This window comes from Pongo abelii, chromosome 4 (assembly GCF_028885655.2).
Source record: "Pongo abelii isolate AG06213 chromosome 4, NHGRI_mPonAbe1-v2.0_pri, whole genome shotgun sequence".
In the NCBI taxonomy this organism is placed as follows: Eukaryota; Metazoa; Chordata; class Mammalia; order Primates; family Hominidae; genus Pongo; species Pongo abelii.
In genome coordinates this window covers 133,557,236-133,580,074 of record NC_071989.2, presented here as the reverse complement: position 1 = coordinate 133,580,074, position 22,839 = coordinate 133,557,236, and the positions used below count along the sequence as shown (strand labels likewise).

Genomic DNA, 22,839 nt, shown 5'->3' with positions numbered 1-22,839 from the left:
GAAAGGGGACTTAAAAAATTATCAGGAATGATTCCTGAAGGATGTCACAGTTAAACTGCCTCTAAGGATGAATAGGGGTTAGCATGTAAAAGACAGAAGAGAAATCTAGGTCGATGAATATCATTTGCAACAAACTGATGTTTGGACAATAAATGTCTTTCCTGTTCTTGGAACTGCAATGAATGAAAATTTATAAATTTTAGGCAATGTTTTTCAACTCCCAAAACAAGGTAAGGAAATTGCAATGATGTCCTCTGTACTAAAGAATCCAGCTACAGAGTTCTAAGCTTGCTCCCTTTTTATGTCCAATTGGATAACTCCAAAAGGCATTATTATTTGCCACACTTGCTCTATTTACCACTTTTTCCTCACCAAACATACATAATCAGCAGCTGATAGTGGAAGAGATGGGGGAAGGACACAAAGCAGAGTACAATGGAGAGATGACTGAGCATGAAGTCAGCAGTCTAGAGCCCACCCACAGCTCCAACCCTCTCCCAGTCTCTGATCTTGAAAATAGCACTGAACCCTTCTGCACTTCAGTCCGCTCAACTTTTCATTGGGACAGAACAATATCTTTACTTCTTGACAACATAATGGAGAATAACAAATGAGAAATAAGGAAGTAATATAGAAAGTGTACAGCATTCTACAGATACAAGCTATTACTATCTATATATAGGGTACATATAACAGTCCTGTCTGTGCAGAAATAATGCACATATCCATCTGTATGCCAAGGGAATGAAGGGAGCATGTGCTGTTTCCCAAACGGATAAACCCCATGTCTGTTCAGTACATAGCTTCTGTACATTTCCTTTATAGTTCTTCACACCTGAAATAGTTAATGTTCACTTTCTCTGCTAGGTCTGAGATTGTATTATTCACTACCATATTCCCTGCCCCTAGTAAACTGCCTGGGAATATGCTGAAGGGGAGGAACCAACATAGTTCTCAGTAAATCTAGTCTGACTAAAGAATGAAGATTTTAAACCTGAATTATATAACAGGTCAACATTTTACTAGCTCTGGAGACATATTTTAATTGTACACAAAGCAATATTTGATTGAAGAGATTAATTTCCAGTGGCTTTTCTTACGTGGTAGTTTTGGCTAGCTTTGATCCTTTTTGATCATGCATAGGAGTACTCTTAGCCACATTCCATTTCTTCAATGCACAGTTAGATATCTACAATATAGGTTTATGGCATTTAACTATGTTCTGTGCAGAGAAACAAGAAGTATTTAATAGGAGCCTCCTATCCATATAAAGTTATCTGGCCATACAAATCAACGAGTGTTCAAGTGTGCAATGAGGAGTTCAGGCCAAAACAGTACAGTAGTTTAAAGGAAGGAAAGACATGGGCTAGTTGGGGAATGATTTCATGGTGCATTAAAATAATAGCTAATGTTTATTGACTGCTTGCCAAGTGCCAGGCATTGGCCTAACTCTTTTATACATAGCAACTCATTTAATTCTCACAACAACACTTGACTTAGGTACCATTATATTCTCATTTTAAATTCAAGGAAATCATAGCTAAGTGTGGCTTAGTAACTTTCAAATTTCCATAGCAATAGAGCTAAATCTGAACCTACGCAGTCTCACTCCAGCACCTACACTCTAAATCACTATAATATGCCTCCTCCAATAAACCTTCAGGGCCGAGTCAGATGTGATTAGTCAGAGAAAAACAAAATAAGAATGGGGGAAGAGTGAGTAAGAGCAAAGGCATGGAGGTAGGATAAGAATAGCCCATCAGAAAGTAGGTGTATTAGGCCATTCTTGCACTGCTATAAAGAAATACCAGAGACTGGGTAATTTATAAAGAAAGGAGGTCTAATTGGCTCTTGGTTCTGCAAGTTTGTATAGGAAACATGGTGCTGGCATCTGCTCAGCTGCTGGGGAGGCCTCAGGAGACTACAATAAGGGTAGAAGGTGAAGGGGAAACAGGCACATCACATGGCTAGCGCAGGAGAAAGGGGGTTGGAGCTATACACGTTTCAACAACCAGGTCTCATGAGAACTCACTCACTATTGGGATGACAGTACCAAGAGGATGGCGCTAAACCATTCATGAGAAATCTGCCCCCGTAATCCAACCACCTCCCGCCAGGCCCCCTCTCCAACATTGGGGATTACAATGGAACATGAGATTCGGGTGGGGATACACATCTAAACCATATCAGCAGGATTACAGCTGAGCAATAGCAGAAGTCTGATGTGGAAAGTTCAGATGAACTGACACTATGAAGCCTTGAAAGATAAACTGAGTAACTAGTAGAGACTGATTAATGAGAGTTCAGCCAAGTTTAAATACGTTAATACAGTGATATGCAGAGGTATGCAATAGAATCTGTGCCTTCTGGCCTTTGAGGCAACCTTTATTTTTCCAGAAAGAAGCGCATGCCCATCTCTGAACACTCTGCTTTGGCTGCCTCACCACCATCCCTTGCCCTCTTCCTAACAGCCCTGATTTCCATGTGAGCATCCATCAGGCTCCATAGCTGGAGAGGGTGAATGAGTCTAAGCCAATCAGAGACTTTGGGCTCTCTGACAAAAGAGATACTCAAATCTGCATTACCTTCAGACTTTTCCTTGAGGTGTTTAGATAAAGGATGGGGTTGAGAGTAGGAATATGAGGCCAGAGGAGCTAGGCCAGGAATAAACCCGACTCACAGGGTAGAGCACAACAATGAGAAATGGAGCTCAGACTCTCATGATATCATTGACCTATGAATCCCACATGCCTGAAGCCCACCCAACTTCTGAACTTTTCAGAAAGGTGAACCACTATATTCTCTTTGTTATTTAAACAGGTTTGAGTAGGTTATCTATCACTACAATAAAATAGTAAGTAATATATTGCTTCATGCTAAGGATTTCACTTTGATTTTAGGACAACTAGAAGCTCTCTCTGAGCTGGGTGACACAGCTCATAATATTGTCTCCTTCTTTTCATGACCCGCTCTTCAGGACATCACCTAGACAAATCCCAGTGATTTTTCATAGTTCAGCCCTGAAGCCTCAAATCCCAAGTCAGTATCATCTTTCGCAGGACTGCTGACATCTCTGCAATCTGGAGCTTATAAAGACACTGGGTGACTGAGGAATAGCTGTATATCATCCCCAGGGTTTTCACATCAAAGGACCCAGTGGAGGCCTCATCCTGTTCAAAATGACAAATTAAAATGAATCCCAGAGCTTTATTCTCTAAGAACATAAGACATGTTTTCTTTTTGAACATTTCATTGCACTGTCTTCAGAATCAAGCTCTCTAAAGAATGTTATTATACCTTGAGCTTCTTGACACATTTCCTAATAATTTGAGGCTTCTGACATTTATACAATAAAAGATTGCACTCTGCAAAAGAAAAAAAAAATCAATGAATCTTTTTGGCAATCGTCCTAAATCTGTAGAGATTAAGTTCACTTCCCAGACATTGCTATTTCATATCAAACACAGAGTCACGCAGTATAATTAAGATAGTTGTAGAACCATATAGTTCATGCCCTAGCTGTCTGCTTTAAACTATCTTGGGAAGTTCAGAAATAATAGGGAAGCTACATCTTAACCAGAGTAATTACATTTGCTAAGCAGAATGGGATGAGCAAGAGCTATGTAAAAGAATAAAATAAATCCACCACAAAACCAAGAACTTCTACATTCATTCTGATATATAAACCTTGCTGATAAAAAAGAAAAAAATAAATAAAGGGAATAAAAAGAAGAAAGGCTCACCTCCAGTTACAACTCCCAGGAGAATGGCAGCTATTATTTCCTATTGAGTTGGTACTTACCACACAGAGCCTGAACAATTCATACAGAAAAATAAACCATAACATTCCTGTTTATTATTACTTTCGCTGAGAGGTGGTGACATTAAACAGTTCTGCACTGCTGCTATAAATCAGCAGGCTAGAGATGTTCTCAGCATGGGACTAGGACTCCTTGGAAACCACTCTCATCAAAGCAACCAGCTGTCAGAATTCTTCAAATTAAACTGTTATTACAGTAGTATTCATTAGTCAGTTACTGGCTATTAAGATATTTTTATATCAGCACCATTGACATTGGCTGTTGCTTTTTAATATGCAAGTTATATATAAACATGATTCAGTGGCTCATGTGAGGATGACAGCCTCTATTAGAGCTTGGTGTCCCCTGTCTAAAGGCTGCTGCAAAGGGTTGCTGTCTTATCCATGCACACTTGAATTTCTCTGGGAAGCTGGATGTTTGTTCTGGTGGTCGGAGTGGGGAGAGGGCTAGTAATAATATATTTCAACACTAGTATTTGCTCAGAAAAGTGATAGCTCAACATCAGAAATTATAACTCTTAAAGCTGTTACTGAGCCCCTGATGGCAGTGCTTTATACTCCTCCAACTTGACACTTTGGGTTTCTGTTTGTCTGAGATACTGGGCATGTGTTTAACTTTTGCCTGAAGTCCAGAATTAAACAAAGGATGTAAAATGGAATATGTGGAGAAGTGAAGAGGAGAATCAGTCTACAGGCTCTGGTAGAAATAAAAAGTATGACAGGTATTAATTGAAACAGTGTTCTTAGCATTTGGAAAAGTTCTTAAGCTTCAATTTAGTTTCAGGGCAAATTTAACCTAAATCATTTTATTCCAACTAGGAAAAAAAATATACTAACTTTTAACTAGCTTAGAAAGATTAATATAATATTTATATGCATACCACAAACTCATTCACACATGGAAACCAGAGTTTTTACTTTTTCCCAATCCTCACTTTAATCTTCATACAGCATAGAGAATACTAGCCTATTTAATTGAAATAGAGAGAATTCAGTCCAAACTGTTTATTTTGTAGATGACAAAAATGAGATTCAATGAATTAGTTTACTGGTATCAGCCTTAATTTTGTTTTCCTCCTCTCTATTTTCTAAAACATGTTGGAGCTCCCTCCTCCACTTGGAAGATAAGCCATTTCCTGATCCTCAGACCCATAAGATGCCAACAGACAGTATATAAACAATCTCTGCCTCTGCTGCAAGGAGTTTTAGCGTTTGTCATTCCTTCTGACTGAGAATCTGAGGTGACAGGTTCAACACTGGGGTAGAGTTTGATTGGTTGTAACTGGCTTGTACCAGCTCTTAAGAGACAATTGTTAAAGTTTCAGGAATTTTGTGATCAATTAACATCATGTTAGTAGTATTCAATTGACTATTTATACCACAAACACTACAAATGGACAAAAACCACAAATCAGGGTGGTGGCTGTTGTTGCTGTTGTTGTTGTTGCTGCTGTTGTTTCTTCTGAAGATCCAGTTGTTACTCATTTACCAGCATACCACTGGTTCACTGCTGAGTCTCTTTGCTGCATCCAGACCAGGGAGAGTGTGCTCCACTGATGAACATGGACACAACCAACCCCCTGAAGTTCATTTATTAAACAAATATTTAATGAATGCCTACCTGATTTCAGATACTTTGGCCACCTCCTACCATTGTGTAGAACAAGTAAGGGCTGAAATTCAGCCCACTATCTGCCTGCACACCTCAAAGGAGTCTTAAGACTGTGAAAAATGTGAAAACGCATTGTTCTAAATCTCTCAAAGAGATTCACAGAACTACGGGCTTGTAGGATGCAGTCTGTCTTGGTGTCTGTCAAGAGGGGTGCTTTTTCTTATTTACTTAAAGGGACATTCTGGACCAACAGTGGGCCCTGAATGCTGTGCATACGCTGAAGGCACAGGAGTGTGCAAGCCAGACAAAGTCCTGGCTGCAGAGCTCACCTTCCAGAGCGGGAAGAAAATGAACATGATTTCAGAATGTGACCGCACCTTGAAGCAAAGCCACCAAGAAGATGTGAGAGAGAGATGGAGGTGGTGGGAGGGGTACTGCCTTGGGGCAGGAGTTCAGGTCTGGTCTCTGTGGTCTGCGTAAAGTGCACTCCAAACAGAGAGAACAAGAGCAAGTGCCCAGAGTGAAAAGGGAGCATGTGTTACGAAGGACAGACGACAGCCCATGTTACTTGGAGCAGAGTGAGAAACACAGAGAAGGGTACAAGTTGGGGACAAAGAGGTAAGCAGGGGCCCTAGTTGTCCATGAAATGGAAGTTAGATATTATCTTTGGGTAATGAGAAGCTATTGGAATGCTGTAAGCAGTGGAGTGATTTGCATTTTTAAAAGATCATACAGGCTTTCATATGAAAATTAGATTGTAAGGAAACAAAAGTACATGCAAGAGACCAGTTACAAGGCTGAATGCCTCTCTCCCCAAACCTGAGTGCACACTTCCCAAGATGGGGCTTCTCCTTTGTGTTTTCACTTTTATTTATTTTAAAATCTTATCCCTGCACCCCAGCCCAGACTTCCTGACTTAACCACCACTTACCAGTCCAAGACCCAACTTCCATCTCTGAAAGCCTGTGTTTGGTTTTCTTTGAATTAGTTCTCGATCACTATTTATTAACAACATATCATATCATGGTGTCTATACCAGAATAATTCAAAAGGTAATTTAAGGAACACATGGCATCAAAAACAGAGCACCAAGACAAAGGAAAAATAATCCTGGTACATACCAGATTCAATTTTGAGTTTGAGAATAGATTTCACACTGGGCTTATTAGCCTTTGTTAAATCAAGTTTAGCTTAAAGCTGCCTCCTTACATATTGTAAGTTTGGCTTAAAGGTTTCTCTGTAGAGCATGAACTATAACCTAAATGGGCGTGTAAACAGACTATAGTCTACACTTGTGCCAATCACCAAGTTTTGACCAATCAAATGTGGCCAAACGGTCAAACTGTGTTCAAATAAGACAAATGTCGAACTATAACCAATCCAGCTGTTTCTGTACCTCACTTTAGTTTTCTGTACATCACTTCCTCTTTCTGTCCATAAATCTTCCACTACGTGGCTGCCCTGGAGTCTCTGAGCCTGCTCTGGCTTGAGAGGCTGCCCGATTTGCGAATTGTTCATTGCTCAATTAAACTCTTAAATTTAATATGACTGAAATTTTTCTTTTAACACCTTGCAGGGCTAAATATCCCTTTTCTAAATCGGTTCTAAGTCCTGGAGGCATGTTGGTGTCACTTAAAGGACTTTTAAAAAATACCTATGCCTAGGTTCAATTCCAAGAGTTTCTGATTTCACTGGTCTATGGCAGAACTGTGATATTGTAGTCTTTTTAAATCTACCCAAATAATTTTAATGTATAACCATGGTTGAAATTATGCTTCTTATGCTTCTAAATGCATGGGCATTTAGCCAGAAAGAAAGGAAAAATGATATACGGAGCAATAGCAGCAAGACCTTCTCACCCTTGAGCCTGAAATGAGGAAGAGCAGAACTATTTTTTTTTTTCCATGAAGGATGCAGGTGGAAAGTTAATTTGGCAATACAGAGACCAAACAGCAAAAAAACGGAGTATTTCCAGAACTCAGAGACTTAGCTAAGTCTAGATCTAAGCTATCTCAAAAAAGAAATGTAAGCTGTCTCAAATACTAGATTTCTAGAAGCGACTATTTAAAAGCAACTGGCTCTACTTCATACTTACACAATTTAAAATACAAATCTAAAGTGGAATAATGTGAGATCTCTTTCCAAAAGACTGCCACTTAAATACTCAAATCTTGAAAGGAAACACACACCCAAATAAATATCAAAAGGGAAGTTCTTTCTTGCCTTCCAACCATCTGGCTCAAACACCTTCATCTTCCAAAAAATAAACATTCATCAGGAAATGATGCAGAAGAGCAGAGTTTTGGAGAATTCAGGAGAGGGAGAGGCAATGGCATGCACTGCTTTGCTACTATGTATCAAGCATTGTGAGGGACAGTCCCCAAATTATCCCATTTATCATAAAAATAACCCATTGTTAGCATCATTTCTATTTCACAGTTGTTTAAACTGAGGCTTCAAGTATTAAGTGATTTTATTAACATCCCACATCTAGAAAGCAGGAGAGAAGGGTTCAGAGCTCCAAAACCCATATTCTTCATTATGCTATGCTTCTTCAGCCAAGATAAGGTGGGGCAAAGGGACTGAAGAAACTAGGCAAATTGGAAATCAGGAAGATACTGAAAAATGTACAAAATTAAGAAGCTGAAGACAGACAAATGCCAAAATTAAGAAGTTGAAGGGGGACAAATTTCTGCCTGGAATCCCTGATGTAGTGTCTCTGCTCCCTCCTTTCTGGCACAGAGACAGGAATAATTCCAGGTAGGAATTTAACATGGAATGTTAAGGGACCCCAGGCTAAGAATATGGCATGGACAAGAGAGTCAGCAAAATGAGGGATGGAAGAAAAGAGAGCCACCTGGGACTCATAGCACCAATTGCCAATGACTTGCCTTGTGAGGTGGGAGACTCTTTCCTTCCTCCTCACCTATCCCAGAAAAGCATTTCACAGAGACCTACTTTCAAATGTCACTTCTCCCGCTTTTCCTTTGTAAAACTATCATATTCAAAAACACTTCCTGCCTTCTTGTATGTTTATTTTATGTAGGAGCTTGTTCATTTATTGTAATATAGAAAAAAAGCACTTTGGGATGTTTTTCTTTTCTTTTCTTTTCAATTTGCAAAGGGATTTTGAGAGTGCTGAGGAATAGTGTTGTTCTTTCTCCATTAAACAAACACTTGCTGAAATGGACCAAGGAAACAGAAGTGAATATTTTCTGCCCACTGAAACACTTCTCAGCTTATTTCATTTGAGCCACTTAGACACCTTGCTTCTAGTTAAGCAATTTCATACAGAACTCTATTTTCCATTATGAAATCATTGTCGTTGCTTGAGGGACAAAATATCTTCTCAGCAAATGAAAAACTTGATTCTAATCATTTACTCTAATCAGTAATTAACACTTTGCCAAACTACTAAAAACACAACGACACACAGAAGAACATTTTCATGAGGGTTTATGAGTGTTTCCCAGCCTGTTTCTCTTTAATTTTTAAAACTCTCACAATAATTCTCTTAAAGATTCTATCAAACTACCTTTCTCAGTCTCTGTGAAATCCAAGTCATTAAGAAGACAGAGACTATTTATAAATGGCTAGTGGACATCAATATTCTGCCCATTCATTCAGTATATATGGGCCTTTTTCTTTGTTTTGTTTTGAGTCCCAAAAAACAAGACAAAGATAAAGTTGAACACAAAGCAGTCACTCTTTGCTGAAGAGTGGGATGATATCAGAGGCAGCCAAACCGGTTATCTGCTAGGGAGGCTATTTGAATCCTGCTGCCTCATTGGTTTCCTTGTTATAAAGGTTGCTCCAGCCTTTTCGCACACTTGGAGAAAATTTTATTCATTGCAATGTCACACCTGTGAAATAGAGCTCTTTGATGACAACACTGCCTCAAGATAGAAGGTAACCTTTGCTTCACTATCAGGCAGCTGGGGAAGTGCACTCATATCTCAGGGCTGTGAGTGATATCATTGAAAAGCAAGGCTGCTAGAAGGGAAACCAAACACAAAACAGTGGACTCCCACTGCATTCTCCCCAATAGGAAGACATTCCATCCAAGAACAACTGTCATGGCTGGGTTGGATTACTCCGAAAGTACCAATGGCACGCCAGAACAAAAGGCACTGATAGCTGCCAGAAACCCAAACTGTGATACAAAAGCAATTATGTCATGGCGTCATAGGTGTGTTCCCTCCTTTTGTTCTGTTGCTGCAAGGAAGAGAACTTTATCCCTGTAGATAAAACTCAAAGGTAGAAGGCCAAACTGAGAAAAGATGGTGTTGAAGACTTTTTAAATTTCTAGTGAAATCCTAACCCACAACTCCTAGCTCAGACTTTGAGTTGGTAGTTACTTGGCTTACTCTTACTTTAACATAAAATAAAAGCAGTTCCTCTGTTTAGGGATGTATATGCCTCCATTAAAAAAAATCGGAGATTTCTTTATGATCTGCTTTTTTCTGAAATAATAACTTTTCTTAAGTGTATGCTATTCTTAAGCTCAGTATAAAAGAAACTTTGAACTATTGACCTTATGGATGATATGGGCAGGTACCATTCACCACCTTTTCAAGCAGCCATTTCAATTTTCTGAGGGTGAATTTTTTCCCTCATATTAGGCAACTCTGGTATCTTTAAAGATAATTATTCACTTTGTGAATTTTCTGGACCTTTTGTTCCTTTTCTTTCTCTCTTCTGCTGCATTATCATGACATGACTATTCACTCTGTGCCAAAGGGAGCTCAAGGATGTAGGAGTCACACCAGCCAGCACGGCTCCTTGGAAACAAGTTTGGCAAAGAATATCATGGGTGAGGAAGTACTGGGAATTCCTAGCTAAAATAAATTTTTAGAGTTTTCCATCAATTTTTTGGTTTTCTTTGGTCTCAACATCTCCAATCGAAACATAATTGAAATATCACTGTTTTATGTATCAGCATTCGAACACAGCAAAGTCCATTGATGTAATATGATGTTTGGAGTGGTAGAACATCTGGCAGGAAACAGGGGTTTTGACAGTTGTCTAAACTATAGATGTTGTCATTCTTATTTTTCTATCCAGTGTTTATAGAAGAGTAGAATTTTCCCCATTGTTGACATAATTTATATATTAAAATCATATGGAGATGTTGTTTCAAAACATACATATGCAGTATCCATGCCTAGAGATTCTGATTTAGTTGTCTGTGATGGGGATGAAGCATGTGTGCTTTTTAAAACTTTCTAGGTGCTTCTCAAGTAGACCACTAAGTGAAAACCAATGGTGTAAAGATTTATTTTTTATACTTTTTTAAAATGGCATTTAAAAAATTTAAGCTACAGCTCCACTATATATTTTATTTATTTTTTGTTTGTTTTTTTTTTTGTTGTTATTTTTAAGGCAAGGTCTCATTCTGTTGCCCAGGCTGGAGTGCAGGGCCAGAATCTCGGCTCACTTCAACCTCTGCTTCTGGGGCTCAAGAGATTCTCCCACCTCAGCCTACTAAGTAGCTGGGACTACAGGTGTGCGCCACCACATCCTGCTAATTTCTTATATTTTTTGTAGAGACAGGATTTTGCCATGTTGCACAGGCCAGTCTCTTACTCCTGGACTTAAGCAACCTGCCTGCCTCAGCCTTCCAAAGTGCTGGGATTACAGGCTTGAGCCAGCTCATGGGACTCTACTATCCACTTTAAAAAGAATCTCCTGGATACTGTTTAAATGTCTTATACATGGTATCTATATTTCCATGGTAAAATTTTTTCAAGATCCACTCCATTAAGTTGCGTGCTAAGATCCTGATTGCTGTATTCATTTTAGTCAGCAAAATTAGATTTCTCAATCTCATCAATTAAGGAACAGACATAGAAATTCCTGTTGTCAAATGCTTAACTTTAAAATTACACACTGTGGAGTAAACAAAAGATTGGAGTTTGAGTCAGAAATGTGGGTTCTAAACACAACCATGCCACTAACTTAGAGCTCAGTATCTGCATTGGTTAAATGTGGGGTTGGTTTAGGTGTGACCTGAGATCCTGTTCGGATTCAGCATATGTGATCCCATTTACACTCTGATCCCGTGTGAAATGGACTGGCAGTTGCTAACAGAAATAACAAGTGCATGAGAGGTTGCCTTTGCTGCTTTCCAGAGGGCCGCCGTAGCTATCAAGTCAGGAATACCCAGGAGCTAAGCTTCCTCTGTGCCATCTGCTCCAGCAAGTAATGGCTTAGTTCACACAACCTGCTATCTAGGTAGCAGGCCTTGGACTGTCAGCTCGCCCGTCAACTTCGGTCCTGTTAGATTTATGACCCCTAAAGGTATTAGTTGCCTGATTAACTGACTGATGATGACTGACATGTATACACAATTAACTCTTTAGTCTCACTAGCCCTCAAATGAGATCCATATGTTCCTAATCTACAAATATGCTTTAGTCTCTCCTCCCATGGTGAAATCACAATTGGGCACTTCTTGGGAGATATAGACCAGTGATTTTTAAGCACCTTTGCAGTCATGCAAAATTGCCACTCCATTGACTGATCCATACCACACTTGATAATGCCTGTCTTTTACATGTGATTTTATAGCCATCCATAGAGATTACACATAGAGAAGTACACTTTTTTTTTTCTTTGCCAAATCATTCTTAAGCTACCATTGACTTAGTTTGTCTCCATTGTTTGCGTCTGGACATTTGGGCTATAAATAATTTTTCTACTAAAACAATTTCTGTTAAAAATATTCTATATACATATCAATAACACTAGTTAAATACTAACACATCACACTGTATGTATAATATGCAAATATGTGATTCACAGTAAGGTCTGCTTATTTGTGCATCTGTGACACGAAGTATGTAAGTTGAATTATCACTTTCATTTAGAAATGCCTACAATTTCTTGAATATGGAAATGAGTAAGGCTTGGATGGGTAGATTTTCATGGACCTAACAGCCCTTTCTGAGTTTAAATATATGCCACCTACTTGGTTTTTAGAATCCTTCCGAGCTGCTTTCTTGTAAAGAAGGAAGAAAATCTGTTTTCTATATCATGCGCATTTCCTGAGGATAGTAAGCCATTGAGGAAAGGAACAATATCTAGTCTTTATTTGTACCCCAAAGTGGCAGTTCTCTGTGCTTCACATGAGTCAATAACCCAGATTATCATATATTCTCCCCACGTGTCCAAACATTGACCCACTCTCCATCCATGCATTCAACAAAACATCCTGTGAGTTTCTACTATGGATAGGTACTCTACACGGCTGTAACTATAGTACTCTACAGTGAGCAGTTTGCAAGGAGACACCATCCCTATGGCTCAAAGAATACCAATAAAATAAGTAAATAAATGAGTAAAAAAGATATATTTTGGAGAGTATTAAACGCTAAGAAAGAAAAAGAAGGGGCAATGTGATAGATGTAAGCTAGAGGATTAATTTTTTGTTTACTAATAAAAAACTGCATTTACTTAGTAGCATTCAGAATGTCAGCAAAACAGCTGCAACTTTTTTTTCAATTACAGAGTGATATTCAGTTAACAGAACAACCATTATTTCATATAAGCTGCATCAGAGATGACTAAAGATGAAAAAAACCACCATCCTTATATATAACTAATTTGTGCTGTGTACCAAAAAGAACCTGCTTTATATTTCCAAGCCAATTTACAACCTCTGTACTATACCAGGCAAGGTTAGTGGCTTTGGAAAATGCCAACAGCATGGGCTATTTAAAGACACATGTGGTAGTATGTTAACTATATAAAAAAGACACTACAGTTTTAAAACAAGTCATCCAGTCTTACATTTCCATTTTTATTTTAATTCAAAGGAGTGAGTTGTGTATGGCGCAGGATAAGTGCTTTTTAGAACAGAAAAAAACACTTTGGGCCAGGCACGGTGGCTCATGCCTGTAATCCCAGCACTTTGGGAGGCCAAGGCAGGCGGATCACAAGGTCAGGAGATCGAGACCATCTTGGCTAACACGGTGAAACCCCGTCTCTACTACAAATACAAAAAATTAGCCGGGCGCGGTGGCAGGCACCTGTAATCCCAGCTACTCAGGAGGCTGAGGCAGGAGAATGGCGTCAACCCGGAAGGTGGAGCTTGCAGTAAACCAAGATAGCGCCACTGCAGTCAGGCCTGGGCAAAAGAGCAAGACTCCGTCTCAAAAAAAAAAAAAAAAAAAAAGAAAAAACCACTTTGCTAGAACCAACTTTTTCATTATCATCATCTTCATGCTTCTCATCTTCCTTCTTTTTCTTGCTTTTTTCAGCCTTGACAACTCCCTTTTTTACTGCATCAGGTAGGCAGTAGCATGCTTTTCATATTTTCCCATCAGCTTCACATCCTTCTTTTCATAAGGCTGCTTGTCATCTGCAGCAGTACTATTGTACATCTCTCCCAATTTTGTTGCTACATCACCAATGGATAGGCCAGGATGTTCTCCTTTGATTTTTGAGCGATCCTTGAACTTTTTTGTTTCCCTTTTAGGAGGGATATAGGTTTTCATTCTTCTTTTGTAATGAGCCTCATATGCCATGGCCATTTCTTCACATTTTTCCTTTTTCTTTAGCAGACACAGTCTTCCACCCCTCTCAGCAGTTCTTAGAAAATTCTGAGAAGCTGATTGAACCATCTGAATTCTCTTCTTGTGCTGTTCCTGACAAGTTTATACAAAGAATATGTATGATGATATTTTGCCTCTTGGCTTCTTAGGATCTCTTTCTCCTGTGTTTGGTTATTTTGCCTCAGTGAGGCACAGTGCCTCTTACTTGCCTGAGTGCTGTCTCTATGGAGCTCAATGGACAGCAGTGGCTCTGAGAGTGGGAGATAGATGCCCGGAGGATTACTTTAGATTGAGAAGTGAAGAAAAGCTGTGCTGAGGAGGCAGCAATTTAAGTTGAACCTTAATGGGAAAAGGAAAACCAGCAGGTGACATGAAGAAAGAGAATCCAAGGGCTGAGGCCCCAAGGCAGCCACAAACATCGTGTTCTTGAAGAACAAAAGGCCAGTTGTATCGGCAAGATGGAGAAAAGAGAAAGAGATCAGAGAGGGAAATGTAAACCACAGCGAAAAGGTTGGATATTATTCTAAGTGCCCCAGTGAGCTGTGAAGGACTCGTCTACATGTAGTAGACAGCCCTGAGAAGTATTGCTTGACTTATATTCTCAAAACGGGCTACTTCATGGAAGTTGGATTGCAGGGAGCAATAGTAGAAGAAAGACATGGGAGACTGTTGTCTTCCTTGTGGGATAATTATGAGGCACATAGAGGAGTCTTACATATTTTCAGTATTTAATGAATGCTAGGCATCAGCGTAATTTGTCTTCTTCCTTCTTTTCATTTTCCTTCTGGTTCTCCTGCTGATGATAAAGATAATCCTAATTATTACTATTACTTTCATAGTTAACCTGGAAAGTGATAATGGGCTTGAACTAGGAGGTTATTGCTGGAGATGAAGGAAAGTGGATGAATTTGGAAAATAGTTTGCAGTTCCTACTTATCTTTTGAGGCCCAGATTGTCCCAAATCTGTGGTGACATTTCCCCTACAACCATCATTTCTTCCTCAGTATACCTGCAGTAACAGTCATTTGGCTATTACGGACCCTATCTTCTTGAGTCTTCCTCTAGCCAATTCTGTGTCTAAAACTCATTCAGAAAAAGAAAGAATTTGTAAACATTGTTGAGACAAGAGTTTCACTCTTGTCGCCCAGGGTGGAGTGCAATGATGCGATCTCCACTTACTGCAATCTCTGCCTCCTGGGTTCAAGTGATTCTCTAGCCTCAGCCTCCTGAGTAGCTGGGACTACAGGCACCCACCACCATGCCCGGCTACTTTTTGTATTTTCAGCAGAGACGGGGTTTCACCATTTTGGCCAGGCTGCTCTCAAACTCCTGACCTCAGGTGATCGGCCTGCCTCGGCCTCCCAAAGTGCTGGGATTACAGGCATGAGCCAGCATGCCTGGCCATAGTTCTTACTCAGTATCCTTACTCAGTAGAGTAAGGAAGAAATCTGCATTTCAATACAAATACTCCAGGTGATTCAGATCATGTTGGCTTGTCAATCTCACCTAAAGGAATACTTGTTCAGATCAGAACTGGAGATATTTAGAAGTCATTCATGATATATAGCATTAAACCAGGGACATGGATGCAACTATGTGGAGACAGTACATAGAGGAAGGAGAGCCTTAGAACATTACCTTAGGGAAACTTGACATCTAAGAGATAGGTGACAGAAGACCCTCAGGAGAATAAAAAGAAAGAAAGCCAAGAGCTTTGTCAGTAAAGCCGAAGAGCAGGATTTCAAAAAGATGTAGTCACAATTCATTCCTATAGCAATATTTTTAGAGGGCCTTCTTTGTGTTAGGCAACGGGATGTAGCAGAGAATAAGACAAACAAAAATCCCTGCTTTCAGAAAACGTGCAATCATTCCTCAGAATTCCTCAGAATTAGTGGGAGATGAGAAAGTGGAAACAGGAAATGTGATTTACCCTTTCTACATGGCCATAATGCAGAGAAAGGAACAAAACCCTGTATGGCCTCTCTCTGCCACTTACCTTTGAGTTGTATAACCTCAGTGATACTACACTTCTACCCATAAGTGAAAATTTAATTTTGAACTCTAAGAAACAAAATTATAAATTTTGAAAGAACTAACATACTTTCAAGTCCCTGGAACCAGGAAGAACAAAAATAGAATTATTTGCAAAATGGTCCCAAAAACTAGCATATGACAATAACAATTCTTTGGCTTCCAGAAGAAAAAAAATTTCAGGATATTTGAAGGTTAGCAAAATAAAGAACAAAAGTGAATTAGTAAGTGCACAATAATCAAGCATGCAAATTATAAGATTAATATTCTGCAAAGTTGTTGTGAGACTTTTTTAACTATATAAAAAATAGAGGTAGAAAGGCATTCAAGACCAATTCAAATATACAAATGTATGATTCACACACATTTCCTCCCTTCCTGACTCATTTCCTCCTGCTCTTTTGTCCACAAACTAAAAAGAGCACTTAGGTCAGGGAAATTAGTTGAAAATCCATACTGCCATCCTTTGTTAAACCATTAAAAACTAGCTGGGGTGTAGAAATGCCTTATTCTAAACTCAGAAAACCTAAACACCATTTCCCACTAGCCCAATAAGATGTTCATTTTTGGAGGTATAGCCTTTAGTTATCAAGACAATTGAGTCTCTCCAAGAATACATTAAAATTTTTTAATCTTTTTTAATTTTTCCGTGATTTTAACATGAAGCCAATCAAAACTCCAAATATTTTTGGAGCATGTGTTAGTATATTCAGCAAAATGATACTAACTTGATAACCAACCTGGAAAAAATATATGAAAACTATCACAAAATTTTATAAAGAAAATCAAAGTACATTTCTTCCTCACACTAAATGAATTTCAGATGGACCAAGAATACAAAGATGAACAATAGAACCACACAAAATCAAGAAGAAAAAAGACAGAAATTTATTTATAATCATAGAATAGGTAATACTTTGTTTCAAACAGCATACAAAACCCAGAATTGATAATGTCTGACCAGATAAAAATTTAAAACACTGCATAATAAAACAAATACTATAACCTGAGTGACAAATACAAAAGAAGTACTTGCAATGGTTATGATAAGGAGTTAATTTTCTTAATTTCCAAAGAGTTCACACAATACATTAAGAAAAAGCGAAATAAACCATTAAAAAATGGCAAGAAATATGAGCAGAGGCTTCATAGCATACAAAATATTATTGGTTAGTAAAATAAATATAAAGATTCTTCCCTACATTCATAATTAAGTCACAAACTAAAATAATCCTTATAACAACTGCATGACTTGGGGGTACCATTATTAGCCCTCTTTCAGATGGATAGTCAATTGTTTGAATACCATTTGCTTAAAACTCCCTCTATTTCCCACTGACGAGCAACACTACAGCTGCTATGCAGTAAATTCTCCTATGAACTTAGCTATTACTGGGCTCTCTGTTCCACTGGTTTAGTTGTCTATCCCTGAACAAATGTCACAATATCTTAATTACTATTGCTTTATAATAAGTTTTGATATATGATAAGCAAAGTTCCTCCATGATAGTCTTCTTCAGAGTTTTGTAACTATTTAGGGGTCTTTGCATTTTCATAAAGTCTGAGAAAAATCTATTTTTTCTGTTCCACAAAAGAAAACTTGTAATAAGAATAGGAAGTTATAAATATATTTGTGGAGAATTAATGTCTTTTCAAAACTGAATACTCTCATCCATGAACATGGTATAGCAATTCACTTATTTTGGTTTTCTATAATTTTCTTCAATAATATTTTATAATTTTTATGTAACTTGGAAAATATCCTTTTTAAGAATTATTTTTAGTTACAAAAGACTTCTATTTTCTAACCACCTTTTTCTTATGTAGGAAATGTTAACCAACTTTTTGGATAGAATTGTAGCAACAAATACCACACACTCAAAATTTATAAGAACTGGATTCTGGGAAGGAAGAAAGAAATCGTTTACCAGCCAGAGTCTTAACACATAAAAATAACAGCCTTTCTGTTTATATCTGCATATACCTGATCAACCTTACTTCCACGAACGTCTTAGTGATCCACAGAAGGGAAGTTTCCTTCTTATTACAAGTAAACAAACTTTGAAAGAGTAAACTGACAGTATCCAGTTGAAAAGAGGTCAAAAATATACATTGAAAGGAAAGAGAATTAAATTATTCAAACAGTAGTATGCCATTAAAAGTCTGTATAAGAGTAATGATAATTGTTCAAGGGAGTAACAGCTTAAGAATTTTTTTGCTAGTTGAGTTTCTAACTTTTAGAATCACATGACATAATCCGTTGATTAAAGAAAATTATCTCCTCTTCGGTAGCACTCAAAGATCAGGAACAATTGTCCCAACTCATTTCTTTGTAAAGATGTTCACATTTCAAATTTACTAATGATATTACAATCAACAGTGAAAGGAGAGGGTGTTAGAAGAAATGTGGGTTTAGAAAACAAATATAGGCCAGGCACGGTGGCTCATGCCTGTAATCCCAGCACCTTGGGAGGCGGAGGCGGGCGGATCACGAGGTCAGGAGATGGAGACCATCCTGGCTAACACGGTGAAACCCTGTCTCTACCAAAAATACAAAAAAGAAATTAGCCAGGAGTGGTGGCGGGCACCTGTAGTCCCAGCTACTCGCGAGGCTGAGGCAGGAGAATGGCGTGAACCCGGGAGGCGGAGCTTGCAGCGAGCGGAGATCGCGCCACTGCACTCCGGCCTGGGCGACAGAGCAAGACTCCGTCTCAAAAAAAAAAAAAAAAAAATACAATAATTAAACAACACAAATTCTTTTTTACCCCTAAAATTCTACTGACCATGCTTGCTTTATTATATACAGTCTCTCTCTTCTAGCCATTCTCATTTTTTCTTAATGCCCATATCCATGACAACTTTATTAAATGACTTTATATATTAAAGAATATATAGGACTAAGATAATTATCAAACCCCAAGAAGGACCTTAAAATATTTTTGTGAAGGTAAGAAATATCAATATGTACTAATTAGTGAACAAATATGCATAACATAGACAACAGATTTCAAAACACAAGCATTTGTCTGCTGGAAAACAAAACAAAAAAGAAAGAAAAACTTAGATTTTCCCACGGAGGTCTATGAAATATAAACTAAAAGGAAATAGAAAGAATATTTCTATTTTCCTAAAGTCTGGTGTCTAACTTCTCTGAATGTCTATGCCAGTTTTTTTTTAGGCCTAGAGCACCTGCATAGAAAGCTAAAGAGTTAATATGAAGGATTCAGTAGTACATTATTGCTTCCTTTTATTCTCCCTTCAGTAATAGGGAATGACCTACTCAAATATTTTGCCCGACACTTAGTTTGCATTTGCAATAAGAAAAATGACCATTCTCCATTGCTTGTGTGATTACTGCATCATGTCTAAGCTTCTGGAGTACACATTGTTCATTGCTTAAATGTGCCCATGTTGGGCAAAATGTTGCTCCCATTGGGTTAAACCAATCTCTACAAAGTAAAGTTCAGCATGGTAAGGGTTTCTGTTTCTTCATTAAATAATGTTTTGCATGTAGTGAGTACTCAATAAATACCTGTTGAATAAACAGTAGTTTATTTAGACCTGTCACAGAAAATAATATTTGGCACATATTAGTAGGAAGGCCACATACAAGAGTAGGCTGTAATAGTGAACACATGGTTAGGCTATGTGAATCATGCTCCTTTGAAGCAAGGCCTGTAAGTGATATTATTGTTTTGTTATACGCATCCTTAGATTTTTGATACATCTTTCCCTGGTTTGTCAGTTTTTTGACGAGGGTATAACATTTTATAAGAAGAGATTTCAAATCTATAAATATAGTAATTTCTCCTCACCATTATTCAATATTGAGGGAAAATATTTTAAAACATAACACACTTGGACATTTACAAGTAGATGGCACCATTTTATCAGATGAAGATGAGCAAGGAATTTGATAGTGTTTCTATCAGTTAACTCGCTTCTTTCTTTAAACAGGATAAAAGGTAACAACCCCTGCCCCTGCCTTCTTTGCTGAGGACATGCAACATAGAAGGTGGTTGTGAGGCAGAGAGACAAGTAAATTTCAACTTTATGGATAACCTTTGTTATTGAACAAAAAAAAACCATAAAATCTCAATCTTGGCCTTCAAAGCTCTCTGATGTATAAGTTAATGTCAACTTCAGCCTTTGTCCAGCATTAACAATGACCATAATATTTAAATATTAAAAATTATTTCAACATTGCAATAGCTAGAATTTAGGGATGCTCATGAATAATAACTTTTTAAAAAGAAGTCTTTATGAAGAGGAATTTACTCTAAACATATCCTTGCTTTCCCTGCTCTTTAATCACTCTGTCCCACAAAAAGTGGAGTGATCTGCCTGAAGGGTGAGTCTGAAAGCCAGATCTGGGCATGCGCAGCTCTCTCAGCCCTTCTGCCTCTTGAGAGCCTGCACCCTTAGCACCTCCTGAGGCTATCTACCAGGGATGATGGCTGGGGAGCATGTTAGTTTCCTGAGACTGTTTTAACAAATTGCATCATATTTAGTGGCTTAAAACAATAGGAATTTATCATCTCACTGTTTCAGAGGTCCAAAGTCTGCATTCAGTTTCACTGGGTGGAGATCAACGTGTTCAGTGGCTGTGCTACCTCAGGAGAAGGGAGAAGTTCGTTCCTTGCTTCTTCCAGCTTCTGGTGGCTGCCTGCATTCCTTGCTTTGTGGGGCTGCATCATTTCAATCTCTGCCTCTGCCTCTGCATTGCCTTCACTTCTTGTTTGTCTAATCTCCACCTGCCTCTCTCATAAGGACACTTCTGCAATTATTTAAGGTCCACCTTGATAAACCAGGAAAATCTCCTCACTTCAAGAAGATTTATTTAATCACATCCACAAGTTACAAGAATCAGGACCTAATATCTTTGGATGCCATTAGAGGGGGAAGTCTGCCCTGTCTGTATAATTATGACAGACCAGGAATCTCCCAAACGCTGCTCTATTTGGCCCACAGACCAAGTTACATCCCCCAACTTAAACTCTGTCCATGATAAAGCTGATATTTTGATTTATCAATCTGTTAATCCTTATTTGTCAGCATATTCAGAACATGATCAGAGAAAAGGGATGCTATGTATTGGAGGCCGCCTTGAAACTGAATAGGGGAAATGAAATGAAAATAATGGCATAGATAATTGTAGCTGACTACTTGTGAAACCTCCTTTTACCATGTACCATTGTAAAGAAGTTAAGAAGCAAAAACAAAATAAGATGAGGGGACAGATGGGAGGCAGAGCACTGAGATCTAGACATAATTCAACTACTACATGCATATTCATTATGCACAGTGGAGTATCCACATATGGCACCTGAAAAATATCACTGAATTAATAATTTAAGTAATGATTATGCCTCTAATTTCCTACCATATTCTACTAAATAGACATTGTAATGGAAAGCATATTTTATTTACAATTATGGTTTATAAACCCAAATGTAAACTGACAGTAATGAGAAGATGGTGTCACTAAATCCATTTTAATGTACATTGCCACATTTAAGATATTCTGAAAGCAGTGAGGGCAGTTAATGAACCTAGTCCTGATATCCTTGTCAGAAATGCCTGGCTTAAACCCTGATCTGTTTCAGACTGGATGATGATCACTTCCTCATCGTTTAAGTGTTTATTGTTTCTCCTTGTGATACTCTAATTATAACTGTTTTACTTCCTTGCCTCCTCCCAGCTATCAGCAAACCTGGTTTAAATTAGAAAGGAAAAACTCTTTGGCTATAAACACAAATCTGTCTCCCAAGCAAGAGCTCACTTGCTGTGTGTATAGCAGGGAAAGGGATGATGTAACAAGGGTAATTATAACCTGAGCTAGCTGGTGTCATTGAAGAGAAGGGCCTGTCAGCATTTCACTGTGAATAATCATACCCATGCCTCTGCTGACATGAAATGCCAAGTGTTAGTGCTTTGGTTCTTAGACAGCTTTAAGTCTAAGAATGAAAGTTTTAATTGAAGAATGTGCTACAAAATGCTCTACTTGTTGCAGTGATGCTATTATAAGGTACAGGGTTTTTTGTTGTTGTTGTTTTTGTCTCTCTCTAGAACTGGAAGCTACTCCTGTACTTAAGGCCAGGATTTGAGAAAGGAGCCATGAGATGAATGATTCAGACTAAAGGTGAGAAGGTAAAGAAAGCAAGAGTTTATTTAACAGCTCTTCTTTTTTTTCCTCTTTTTTATTTCTTCCTTCAAAAATATGTTCTCTTGGTGATATTTTAGTATGTGTTATCCAGAGACCTACAACAATCTGATGAAAATTTGTAGAAAGTAGAGAAAATAATGACGAATAGGTCAATACCCACCCTTAAATTCACATAGAAAGTAAATGATTTGGGAAAAATAGTTGCAACTGCTATCATATATAAAGTCTTCATTATATGAATAAACTCTTAGAACTTGATTTAAAAAATATCAACAATCCAACAGAAATATGGGCAACAAACATGAACAAACATTCCATTAATACAAATAAATATAAATGTTAAGATGTTCAATCTCATTCATAAAAAGAATAGTGCAAATTAAAGTTGCACTGAGATACTCTTTCTCACCAATCATCAGATTGGCAAAAATCTCAAAGACTAGCAACACATTCTGTTTCTGAAGATGTGGGGGAACAATCTCGTCAATTGCTGATGTGATGAGAGTGCAAAATGGTCCCTAGAAAGGGTGTATTTGTTTTCTGTTGCCGCTGTAATAAATGACCACAACTTCAGAGGCTTGAAACAAGACCAACTTATAATCTTGTGGTTCTGTGTATCAAAAGTCCAACACAGGTCTTGCTGGGCAGGGCTGCT

General features: G+C 38.1%; 1 pseudogene; it reads right to left on the bottom strand.

The window, feature by feature from the left end:
* Positions 1-3,014: 3,014 nt before the first annotated feature.
* On the bottom strand, positions 3,015-15,012 carry LOC129059672 (high mobility group protein B1-like; annotated as a pseudogene).
* Between the last annotated feature and the right edge of the window lie 7,827 nt (positions 15,013-22,839).